Source organism: Symphalangus syndactylus, chromosome 18, assembly GCF_028878055.3.
Source record: "Symphalangus syndactylus isolate Jambi chromosome 18, NHGRI_mSymSyn1-v2.1_pri, whole genome shotgun sequence".
Classification (NCBI taxonomy): domain Eukaryota; kingdom Metazoa; phylum Chordata; class Mammalia; order Primates; family Hylobatidae; genus Symphalangus; species Symphalangus syndactylus.
The window spans coordinates 73,441,155-73,454,257 of NC_072440.2; the positions used below are offsets into that span (position 1 = coordinate 73,441,155).

General features: G+C 49.1%; 1 long non-coding RNA gene across 1 annotated transcript in view; it reads left to right on the forward strand.

Annotated features, from left to right (window-relative positions):
• LOC129468212 (uncharacterized) overlaps nt 1-13,103 on the forward strand; it is a 234,011-nt gene that overhangs the window by 11,841 nt on the left and 209,067 nt on the right. The window lies entirely within an intron of this gene.

Here is a 13,103-nt window from a genome sequence, read left to right on the forward strand (position 1 = left end):
AGTTGCCTGCCAGGCCCTCCATATACGTACATCTCCATATGTCTGTGTCTAGAAGTGAGAGACACCGTTATTTCTGTTTTCTGATTGGCCTTTTTAGTTTTTTGAGACAGAGTCTCCCCCTCTTGCCCAGGCTGGAGTGCAGTGGCTTGATCTTGGCTCACTGCAACCTCTGCCTCCGGGGTTCAGGCAATTCTCCTGCCTCAGGTTCTGGAGTAGCTGGAATTACAGGCCTGCGCCACCACGCCTGGCTAATTTTTGTATTTTTAGTAGAGACGGGGTTTCGCCATGTTGGCTAGCCTGTTCTCGAACTCCTAAACTCAGGTGATCCACCCCCCTCGGCCTCCCAAAGTGCTGGGATTACAGATTTGAGCCATTGCGCCTGGCCCATTGGCCTTTCTTGTTGTACTGTCCTGTCCCTTCCAGGTAAGACAGGTACATTTTCTAATAGTAAGCTCCTGTGTCTTAAAAAAGAAAATAACATTATTGAGTGCTTACTTTATGCCAGGCACTGTGCTAGGGGCTTTGTATAAATGATTACCTCTTCGAAAAAAACAAAAGCAACAAAAAAATTACTTCTTTGATTCTTTTCTAACGGTTCTTTGAAATTGCCATGGACCCTCCCATTCATGCAGGTGGGGAGAAAGAGGCTCAGAGTAGTTGAGTACTTGGCCCAGTGAGTAAATGGTGGAGCCAGGATTTGAGAGCAGTTTTGTGGACTGAGAAGCTTCCATCCCTTACAGGGGTGGTGAAGAAGGCCTTTCCAAGAGGCCCAAGAGGCCCCAGGGCAGAACCATCCAGCCAAGCCCACCCCAAATTCCTGCCCCACAGAAACCAAGAGAGATAATAAAAAGACGGTTGCAGGGTTGTCTCGCCCCTCCTCTGTCTCTTGCCTGCTCTCTCTGAGGAATTCAGAGCCTTCCCATCTTGAATACCAGCGGCAGCTCCAGAATTTCCCCATGGGACAGGCTAACTGAGAGCTGTCTTGTGAAAGGGGCAGCCCTGGGCTTGCCTGGGAGCTGTGTCTGTGTAGCAGATACTCTGCTTTCATGAGGATGCAGGTTTTGTTGGGGGAGAGTGTTCCCGGGACTGTGAGGGGACTGAGCCTGCTCCTGAAGCCATCTCCTTTTTATTTTATTTCTTGAGACAGAGTCACACTCTGTCACCTAGGCTGGAGTGCAGTGACAAGATCTTGGCTCACTGCAACCTCTGTCTCGCAGTTCAAGCGATTCTCCTGCCTCAGCCTCCTGAGTAGCTGGGATTACAGGTGCCCACCACCACGCCTGGCAAATTGTTGTATTTTTAGTAGAGATGAGGTTTCACCATGTTGGTCAGGCTGGTCTTGAACTCCTGACCTCAGGTGATCCACCCGACTCGGCCTCTGAAAGTGCTGGGATTACAGGCATGAGCCACTGCGCCCGAAGCCATCTCTTGGCAAAATACTGCTGAGCATTTAGACAGAACAGAATTACGAGAAAGAGAAGGAACCAGCATCGATTTCTTGAACACTCTGTGCTAGGCACCTCATGCATTTCGATTATTCTAGACTGTGAGCGAAGAGTTGTTGCCAGAATCTAAAGTGTGTTCTGAGAACTTGGCCAAATGTAGGGTGACCATATGATTTACCATTCAAATTGGGGCACTTTGGGGGCGACAAAGGGATTACTATCAATAATTATGCCAGATAAAAGGTGTAAACTGGGATTGTCTCCCTTAAACTGGGAGGTATGGTCACCCTAGGCAGAAGGGAAGTAAAATGGTCCTCTGTTACTGATTATCTGTTGCTGTGTAACAAATCACACCAAAATTTAGTGGCTTAAAACAACAGTCTTTTTATTATATGTCTTAGTTTCTGTGGGTCAGGAATTGGGAGAGGGCTTGGCTGGGTGGTTCTGACCTGGGGTCTCTCATGCATTATAGTTTGGTGTGGGTGGAGCTTCTGTTTCTCTCTCTCTCTCCATTTAGTCTCAGGGTCACTCTGTGTAGTGAGTCCATGTGGGGAGTTCGGAGGAAGTATTCTGGCAAACAAGCTGGAAGCCACGTTGCCTTCTGTGATCTAGCCTTGGAAGTTATACGGCGTCTCTCCCATCCCTGTAACTTGTTGGTTTCAAGTGAGTCACAAGCCTGCCTAGAGACAAGGGCGTGGGAGGACAGAGACTGAATTTCTTGCTGGGTAAGGCACAAAGTTATGGAACGAGTATGTGGAGTGGGAGATATTGTCGTGGCCATCTTAGGGGTATGAACTCTGCCATGGATGCAGACTGGCCTTTTCTAAGAGTCATCAGTTTGGTTATCTGCAAACATGACTGAAGAGCATGGGGTACATCAATGCCAGGCAAAGTTTCTGAGGGAGTCTAGCTCAGAGGGGGAGGTCTGGAATACGATCCTAGTTTATCAAGGGGAACCTGGTCAGTTACCTTGCACCCTCTTTGGAGAAAGAGTGAATGGAGGAGTCCCTCAGTAGGGGACATTTAGGAAGGGGATGGTCACAAAGCCAGGGCTGGCATTGTCCAGGGCACAGGTTCTTGGTTGCGCTGGTCCAAGCATCATCCCCATTTCCTGAGTAAGACTGTCCTCCCAAAACAGAGGGGGCTTCAAGCTGCTCTGTGATAAATGCTTTTTTTTTTTTTTTTTTTTTTTGAGATGGAGTCTGGCTCTGTCGCCCAGGCCAGAGTGCAGTGGTGCTGTCTTGGCTCACTGCAACCTCTGCCTCCCAGGTTCAAGCGATTCTTATGCCTCAGCCTCCCGATTAGCTGGGATTACAGGTGCCTGCCACCATGCCTGGCTAATTTTTGTATTTTTAGTAGAGATGGGGTTTCACCATGTTGGTCAGGCTGGCCTTGAATTCCTGACCTCATGATCTGTCCGCCTTGGCCTCCCAAAGTGTTGAGATTACAGGCGTGAGCCACCGTGCCCGGCCGATAAATGCTTCTTAATGCTGTTGTTTATTCTGACTCCCCCCCACCAAGCAGTGCTGTGACACCGTGGATCCTCACGGAACTTGTGCTGTAGGGAAGCACGTGCTGGTTAGGCTGATGGAAGTGCTCCATTCTGCTGGTGGGGTATTTACTACGCTCTCCAATAATAAATGGATCTTCTGCTATGCATCAGCCTTGTAAGTTTGGTCAAAGGGAGTCTGCCACCGCCTCGTGTGCAGATAGATCCCAGATATCCTGTGGTGGATTCACCTTGTTGGGACCTGTCAGTGTGGCCAGCCTCTCTTCCAGAGTGGCAAGTTGCATTTCCTTGCTTATCTTTTAAGAAGCACCATAGGAACTATCACCCCATTTTATAGATGAGAACACTGAAGCGCAGAGAGGAGGACTGTCTTGCCCCAGGTGAGCCAGCTGGTCAGGGTGCAATTGGCATGGAAACCCAGGTGTGGCTGAAACCAAAGCTGGCACTCTTCATGCACAATTCCCAAACCCCCAAAGCTCGGAAAATCTAAAGCTTTTTCATGAGATTGGGGCAAGCATTTGATGGCAAACCTGATATGAATTCGATGTGGGGTTATATATAGTCTTTATTTTGTCCCACTTAGCGTGAATATTTATACATTTTGCTGCAGAAAAATGAAAGGGTTTATGGAATATGGCTCCAGAGCTCACTGGCATGTCACCTGATATGTGGTAGATCCACTCGAAAACCTTTCAGGAATCCAAAGAATTCCAAGTTATAAAGCACATTGAGGCCGGATGTAGTGGCTTCAGCCCTGTAATCCCAGCACTTTGGGAGCCCAAGGCGGGCAGATCAACAGAAGTCAGTAGTTTGAGACCAGTCTGGGTGAAACCTCATCTCTACTAAAATACAAAAATTAGCCAGGTGTGGTGGTGGGTGCCTGTAATCCCAGCTACTGGGGAGGCTGAGGCATGAGAATTGCTTGAACCCGGGAGGCGGAGGTTACAGTGAGCCAAAATCGTGCCACTGCACTCCAGCCTGGGCGACAGAGTGAAACTGTGTCTCAAAATAAATAAAATAAAATAAATAAATTGATAAAGCACATTGAGCTGCGAGGATTTCAGATAAGAAATTGTGGGGCTGTGCTACCTGTACCAAACTTTTCTGTCTCAGTTAGGCAGAGATCACTACCCCCATTTTGCAGATGAGGAAGACTGAGGGCAAGGAACATGGTGTCCCAGGTAGGATGGCAGCCATTTTATCATCCTGTTGGAGGGTGTGCCAGCAGGAAAGGAAGCTTTTGAGTCACCAGCCCACCCCAGCCTCCCAAGAACCTTGTTGTCTCAGCAAAATTTCAGAACTAGAAAACCTGGAAAGATTAAAGCCCCAAAGAATGCTGCAAGTCCCCTGGGAAGAAAGAGAGGCTTTGCTGTGCATTCCAGTGGTCGGCATTCAAAATCATTTTTTATTTCAGCTGCATGTACACTCACCCATCACAGGACCAGTTCTCAGAATAGAGAGGTACCTGTTGAATCATCCACCCTACTTCCTGCCTTATGTGGGCATGTCTCCAAGTGCTGAGCCATCCGCTTCGCTGCCGTGGCCTGGGATATATCAGGATTTGCAGGCCTGGCGACAGGAGACAAAATAGATTCCCATTTCCTTCGGAACCATTTAGCTAGTTTAGAGAGTGTTTGACTGTTTCAATGGGATGAGCAATAACCAGGCCTCTCCTTGGCTCCTTCTCTCTGCCCTATATGTTTTCCTCTGTTGGAAGCTGGGATTTGGTATTTTAGGGCCAAAGATAAATACTGATTTTGGCTCGATCGGGCCGCACAGCTGTGGGCTAGTAGATGCCCCTCTCTGAACCTCAGGTCCCCGCTTTCTGCAGCACAGTGTTGTTCTTATCTCTGTTCTTTTTTTTTTTTTGAGACAGAGTCTCTCTCTGTTGCCTAGGCTGGAGTGCAGTGGTGCGATTTCAGCTCACCGCAACCTCCATCTCCTGGGTTCAAGCAATTCTTCCTGCCTCAGCCTCCCGAGTAGCTGGGATTACAGGTGCCTGCCACCAGGTCCGGCTGATTTTTGTATTTTTTAGTAGAGACAGGGTTACACCATGTTGGCCAGGCTGGTCTTGAACTCCTGACCTCGGGTGATCCACCTGCCTCGGCCTCCCAAAGTGCTGAGATTACAGGCATGAGCCACCGCATCTGGTCTCTCATCTCTTCATACCACATGCCTTTGTTCCCACTGCCCCGGCAGGTGTCTGGAGAGCCTTGTGGCTGGGGCCGAGTGACCGCAAGGTGATATTTCAGGTGGTCTCATGGAGCAGTCTGACATCACTGTAACGCAGGCAGACATCTGGGGAGTCAGACCGCCTGAATTTGAATTCCAGTGATTTAAATTTTTACCACTGTTGTGTGACCTTGGGCAAGTTGTGTGACCATGTGAGCCATAGCTTCTTCATCTGTAAAATAGATGGAATCATAGCATGTACCACTTCGGGAGGGAGGGAGAATAGAATTAGGTCAGATTATATATGTGACATGCTTAAGGCAGTGCCTGGCATGCAAATAAGCCCTTGATTCATGCCAGTGGGGTTAATCTGGTTACCAGAAACTTGGAGGTAGGAGGCTTTGGCTGGGGCAAGATCTTGCAACATTTAAAAAGCAATCACTGGCCGGGCACGGTGGCTCATGTCTGTAATCCCAGCACTTTGGGAGGCTGAGGCAGATGGATCACGAGGTCAGCAGATCGAGACCATCCTGGCTAACATGGTGAAACCTCGTCTCTACTAAAAACACAAAAAATTAGCCAGGTGTGGTGGCAGGCGCCTGCAGTCCCAGCTACTCAGGAGGCTGAAGCAGGAGAATGGCATGAACCCGGGAGGCGAAGCTTGCAATGAGCTGAGATCACACCACTGCACTCCAGCCTGGGCGACAGAGAGAGACTCCGTCTCAAAAAAAAAAAAAAAAAAAAAAAAAGAAAAGCAATCACTGGTCACTTGTGAGGATCCAGGCCCTGGGTTGGTCACTCAGCATTCAGGGGGAGACCTTGCCATGCTATCAAGTAACCTAGAGTCTATTTTTTTTTTTTTTTAAGATGGAGTTTCACTCTGTCGCCCAGGCTGGAGTGCAATGGCACGATCTCGGCTCACTGCCACCTCTGCCTCCTGTGTTCAAACGATTCTCCTGCCTCAGGCTCCCAAGTAGCTGGGATTACAGGCGCCTGCCACCACACCTGGGTAATTTCTGTATTTTTAGTAGAGATGGGGTTTCACCATGTTGGCCAGGCTGGTCTTGAACTCCTGAGCTCAAGTGATCCACCCGCCTTGGCCTCCCAAAGTGCTGGGATTACAGGCATGAGCCACTGTGCCCGGTCAAGTAACCCAGAGTCTAATGGGAAAAGTAGATGTGGCTAATCCGGGGGCTGCAATACCTATAAAGTCCTTAATTAAATATATTTTGCGTCTATGTTTAAAAAGTAGATTTCACCTAAAAATCTAGTTTTTTGGCTTCTCTTAAGATCTGGCAACACCAGGCTGGCCTTCCTGCGATACGAGAAGAAAGTGGAGCTGAATAGGAGTGGCCCCCTTGGCCAGGGGCTCTCTACTTTGCCTCAGTCCCCACTACTCCCTATTGCACCAGATTCAAACTTCTTCATAGTCATGCATGTTTGCCGCCAGGGCCTGTGGGAGTTTGCTGGTAAGTTGCAGTGCAATGCTGTGGGTGCTGTGAGAGCACAATGAGCAATAATAACTCAGCCTTGGGCAGTCAGGAAAAGCTTCCCAAGGGAGGCGAAGTCACAGCTGCTTCTCTATAAAACCTGCAGATGCTGCTGAACACCCTCATCTTTATGGCTCAAGGACATGAATAAAGGACGCAAAGTCAGAGCTCACGAGGAATCTCTGGCATAAAGCGACTGAGGCCCAGTGACTTGTCTGGGGTCACACAGCCTGCTGGTGGCAGAAATGGGGCTAGAACTAGGATTACCAACCAGAAACCTTTCTGGACTACTTTCCCTAGAACCAGAGCTGTCAACCAGAAACAGTTCTGGGCCACTCTACCTCCCGTCTGTGGATTCCTCAGGAGTTAGGAGGATTTGTACTCTGGAATCTTAGACTTGAGTCCTGTCTCTGCCACTTACTTGCAGTATGACCTCAGATGAGTCACTTCCTTTCCTTGAACCTCAGTTTCCTCATCTGTAAGGTAGGGCTAAGGATTCTGACCTCAAAGGAGTGTTCTGAGGGCCAAACATTGGGAAAGTGGACAGGGGGCAATCTCAGACATCTCATTAGCTCAAGAGGACTCTAGATACGTGAGGGTCATTACGATTGTTGACAAATAGCCACCTTCTCCCAATAGATTTTGTTACCATCTGTTTAACAGTGACCTTGAAGGGGAGCCGTCCCCCACTTTGCCCTTGCCAGTCCCTTAAAGGAGCACGCATGGCCTTTGGTCAGGCTTGGACCCTGGAAGGGAATGCTTTGGGATTCTCTGACTTTGGGTGTGAACTGGGCCCTGGATGCAGAACCCAAGGGTTCCCCTCTCCTGGGAGGCTTCAAGGTCACAGCAGGTACTGGGGTAGAGTTGGGAAGGAAGCAGAATTTCCTGGGCAAAAGAAGAGAAATGTCAATAATTCTTTTGTTTTCTTCAAGGCATCTACCTGCCTATCAGGGGCTCCCCTTAAATCCCATGTCTGTAGCTGGAACTATTGAGAGTCCCCTACTTTGAGGAGGTCCGACTGTCCTGAGTTCAAATCCTGACTTTTCTCCTTATTAGTTGAGTGTGACTTTGGTTGGACAAGATTTCTAATTCCTCTAAACTCCAATGTCCTCATCTACAAAATGGGCCTCTTAGAGTGCTCATTTGGTAAGGTTTAGTGGGAATTAAGTGATTATGTGTGAAAGGGTTTAGCACAGTGCAGAGCTCAGTCGATGCCCGTTATTACTGTGATTGGAAATTAGAATGATTGCTACCCACTGTGTTTGTATAACACTTGACCATTTCTAAACTTATGCTTCTGTTACACCATTTGATCCTTACAATGACTCTTTGAGGTGGCTGGTGCAGGGATCATGACCTCATTGCACAGATGAGACAACTGGCGCTCAGAGAAGGCAACGGTCTACTCAAGGTCACACAGCTTGAGTATTGCAGAGTGGCAGAGCCAAGTTCAAGTCTTGTTCTTTTTTTTTGAGACGGAGTCTGGCTCTGTTGCCCAGGCTAGAGTGTAGTGGCACGATCTTGGCTCACTGCAACCTCCGTCTCCCGGGTTCAAGCGATTTCCTGCCAATTTTTGTATTTTTAGTAGTGACGGAGTTTCACCACGTTGGCTAGGCTGGTCTCGAACTCCTCACCTCAAGTGATCCACCCGCCTCGGCCTCTCAAAGTGCTAGGATTACAGGCGTGAGCCACCACACCTGGCCTCAAGTCTTCTGAGATGAAGATTAAACAGCACCTTTCACAGGGCCAGACCGGACCAGACCAGACCAGGCTTTGACCACGTGGTTGGGTTGTTCCCCGGGTGCCTCATATCTCCCAAAAACTCCTTGATAGAGAAATAATCCAGAATGCTGTTTCAAACCCTTTTTGCCTCTGTTTATACTCTGAGCCTGTACCACCTCTAGGGGCGAAGAAACTTCTCCTTGCTCCGTGGCGTCAAACGGACTTTTCCTTGCATTTGTCCTAGAAGGACCTCAGCAGCCCCTCCCCGTTGGGTCTGTCAAAGCACTCTACCGGAACGTCTGTGTGTTCTGCACTGTGGCCACAGGATGGCGCTGCTCCACAACTCATGAAAAATCAGTCCCAGCCCTCGGACTGCATTTCAATGCATCCAAGATCAATTAAACACCTACTATGTGCAAGTCACTGTGACTGCTGCGGGGAGGGCTTCAGTTATTCAATACTGTTATGTTAAGCTATATTAATGATAGCCGTAAAAACATCGGTACAGGGCTTCATAGTTTATTGAGCAATTTACATGGATTATCTGGTTCTATCTGCCAAGCAGTCCTGATGTGTTAGATCAGGTGGGTCTTTCTGTCCCACTTGAGGAAGAGACTGAGGCACGGAGGGTGATAGAACTTATGTAAAGGCACGGAGGAGAGAGGCACATGGTAGGCATTTGATGAATTATAGGTGGTGGATGGAATGGGGCAGACCCAGGCATCTATCTCCTCCAGGTTGTTATTCATCCGTGATGGCAGGGATTGTATCTTATTTGTCTTTCCGTCCCCACTCCTAGCATGGCTTCTGATTGAGGGCTTCCACAGACCTCTGTGGCAGGGAGAGAAGAGGCAGGGGGATTCCCTGTAGGCTACAATGACAAACAGCTCCTGGAAGGCTCTCTCAGGGTGTGCAGGCTGAGAGAGGTGGCTTCTGGGCTGGAGACTGCAAAAAGAGGAGGTCACTACCTTCACTGTGTATGTAGCATTTGCAGGACATGAATGACTCACCATAATTCAGCCCCTGAAGGCACCAAGTAGCTGAGTGGTCAGGATGATTCATTCATTCATTCAACAAACGTTTTCTGAGTGCCTGTTACATGCTAAGCATTAGGAATACAGGTATGCAAACACAGCCTCTGTCCCCCTGGAGCTTCCAGAGCAGTGGGTGAGATGGAGGGCAAAGAGCTAGCAATGCGGTTTGGTTTGAGTTGCCCAGAAGTCTGTACTGAGTGCCACGGGGTAACCAAGTCTAGGGGCACAGGGTGAAGGCTGCAAGAGGAGGAAACCTTTTGCAGAATTTGAAGGATGAAATGAATTTGCAGATTACCAGAGAAAGAAAGGTGCGTGAGGACTGGGGGAAGAAAGCGTCAGGGGCAGTGGGGTATGTACAGGCAGGAGCTGTCAAAGGGCGTCAGTCATGTGTTTGAGGATGGGTAACAAATGCAGTAGGAAAGACAGTGGGACCAGCAGGGAGGGCCTTGAAAGCTATCCTGAGGACTGTGAATTGCATCTTGTATTTGTCAGGGAATCACCATGCTGGGAGCTGTGCTAGGAGCTCAGAGTTCCATGGAAGTGGGCAAAGAGAGGCCCATCACTCATGTTTACTGAGCCCTGACTATTTCGTGGTGCTAAGCACTTCTTGGGCCTTGGTTGATTGTCTGTCTTACAAGGCAGGTACTGTGATCATACCCATTTTACAGACGAGTAAACTGAGACATGGGATGCTGACGTAAGTTTTTCCCAAGGTCATCAAACTGGTACTAGTGGAGTCAGGACTTGTCTTTTTTGTTTTTTAATGGTCACCTTTACTAAAGCTGAAGTGTTATGGGTTTTTCACGGATGGGGTACACAATTCAAAAGGCTCAAAAAGTCCCAAGTGAGGTTGCTCTTCTTTTTTTTTTTTGAGATGGATTCTCGCTCTGTTGCCCAGGCTGGAGTGTAGTGGCATGATCTCGGCTCACTGCAACCTCTGCCTCCCGGGTTCAAGCGATTCTCCTGTCTCAGCCTCTTGAGTAGCTGGGATTACAGGCACGCGCCACCACGTCTGGCTAATTTTTTTTGTATTTTTTAGTAGAGACAAGGTTTCACCATGTTGGTCAGGCTGGTCTTGAACTCCTGACCTCGTGATCTGCCCACCTCGGCTTCCCTCCCTCCCCAGAGGCGACTACTCTTACACTTTCTTGTGCTTTTTATTTTCTAGAGACTTTGCCTGTGTAATACAATGTAATACACGTTATTTTGCTTGGTCCTCACTTCCCCCTTTTAGAAGCCAGTTGACGTGTAATGAGTTGGAGTCCTCCCATTCTTTTTGATGCACAAACGGCTCATTGAGGATCCTAAGTCTGTACCCCAGTCCCCGTAGTCTGTTCACTTCCTGGCTTCCCAGAAGAACAAGATGCCCCCGCCTCCTCTTGTTCTTTCCCTGCCCCACTCGTAGAATCAGCTGTTTTTCCAAGGGGCCCAGGTTTTCTTCCCTGAGAAATGCTATTAGGGTGGGGGAGAGGGAGGGAAGCAACAAGCTGTGGGGGAAGAGCCTCGATCTGGGCAACCCCTTTGCTCTTGTGACCTCGAGCAAGTCCCTCGGGGCATTAGGGGACCAGTTACGTCCTTTCTAGACTCATCTGAGGCCAAGAAGATGTGCGAAACATCCATGCTGTGTGCCTGGGGGCTGGAATGGCACAGCCCCAGCTCTGCCCCTGTGTGGCTATGTGATTCTGGGTTTCTTAACCTCTCTCAGCCTCAGAGCCCTCATCTGTGAGATAGGAATAACATGAGGCTTTTTTTTTTTTTTTTTTTGAGACAGGGTCTTACTCTCTTGCCCAGGCTTAAGTGCAATGGCATTACCATAGCTCGCTGCAACCTTGAACTCCTGGGTTCAAGTGATCCTCCTGACTCAGCCTCTCAAAGTGCTGGGATTACAGGCGTGAGCCACTGCATCTGGCACGTGGACATTTCGACTTATCTCAGCTAGGGAAGGTACTCAATAAATGCTAATTCCCTTCTTCCTCCCCTTAATTATTTGACTTCAGTACCCCAGGAAATGAGGACTGGGATACTGGATGGTTTGGGAGAGGAGGAAAGAGGTGTTCAGGGAAAAGGAAGAAATTGGGAAATAGAAGACCATGGACAAATAAAGGAGGAGGGGTTAATTCAGAATAGGGAAGATGGGCCAGGCACGGGGGCTCATGCCTGTAATCCCAGCACTTTGGGAAGCCGAGACTGGCGGATCACTAGGTCAGGAGTTTGAGACCAGCCTGGCCAATATGGTGAAACCCCATCTCTACTAAAAATACAAAAATTAGCTGGGCGTGGTGGCACTCACCTGTAGTCCCAGCTACTCAGGAGGCTGAGGCAGAAGAATCACTTGAACCCAGGAGGCGCAGGTTGCAGTGAGCTGAGATCGTGCCACTGCACTCCAGCCTGGGTGACAGAGCGAGACTCCATCTCAAAAATAAAAAATAAAAAGAAAAGAATAGGGAAGATGATTTTAATCATCAGAGCTTTCCAGTAAAGGAAGGCTCTGGCTGCTTGAGGGAGGTTGAGAGCCTCCTGTCATTAGAGGTATGCAAGTAGAGGCTGAGGGATTGTGAGCCACACAGATGTGTTTGTGAGGACTCGCACTGGCCAGGAGGTATATTCCTTCACTCAGCAAACTTTGGGAGAGGGCTGTCCTTGCCTGGTCCTATAATGGGGCAGGGAAGCCAAGGTGAATAGGACACCATCCCTGGCCCTAGGGAGCGCCCAGCCCAGGAAATAAGCTAATCACTGAGATCCTTCTACTCTGCAGTTCTGTGCTTTGAAGCATCCAAGCCTTGGAGGGGGTTGGCTGGGGATTTTCAGTGTGCGCCTTTTGGTATTGATCCACTGGAGTTGGAGCTGGCTGGGGAATGGCAGGAGGAGGACGCTGCAGTGTTATTAGTGCGGAGGACACGCTGTAGTCTGTCAGTGTCACCCCGGTTGCAGCTGGCCAGGAACCATCCTGCTGTTAACGCCTCCCTTCCCAGCAGCTATGGAGCACACAACTTGTACAGCACCCGCCAGTGCCTCCACCTCTCCCTGTAGGAGGGAGAGTGTGGGTATTTATTCTTTTTCTGCATCTCCTTGGCATGAGTCCTCTTCTCCAATCACACTAATTTATTCAGTGTTTCCCAACACACCTTGGGCATTCCTACCTCTGTACCTTCAGTTACCAGAATTCCCTACCAGCGGTGGTCACTCTGGTCCATTCATCCATCCACCTGTCCATCCATCCAATCATCCATCCATCCACCCACCCATCCATTCAATCATCCATCCATTCATCCGTCATCCATCCATCCCCCCATTCATCCATTCAATCATCCATCCATCCATTCATCCATCCACCCATCCACCTTCCATCCATTCAACTTTGCAATCTGCTTCAGTTCAATTCAATTCAATTCACCTTTATTCAACTCATAAGGTTACTGGGCTTTGCCACGTGCCACACACATGTGATAAGTGAGGCATGCCTCTGCCCTCAAGGAGCCCGTGGGAAGAATCCTCCCCATTCTCCATGGCCAGCTTTGCATCTCACCTCCGTTAATCCTTTGCCAGGCCCTTCAGCAGAAGCAATGGACTCTGAAGGGCTGTCCTGTGAGGAGAGTTCAGTTCTGGCTTTCATGAATTGCAGAGGACAGAGCTGAGACAAGGAGAGAGGCAAAGGGTGGGGAGGAGGTGAGAGTGAGATGAGCTAGTGGGATGGGGATTTTGGCTTTGCGGAGGGAGCTGCTTCCAGTTA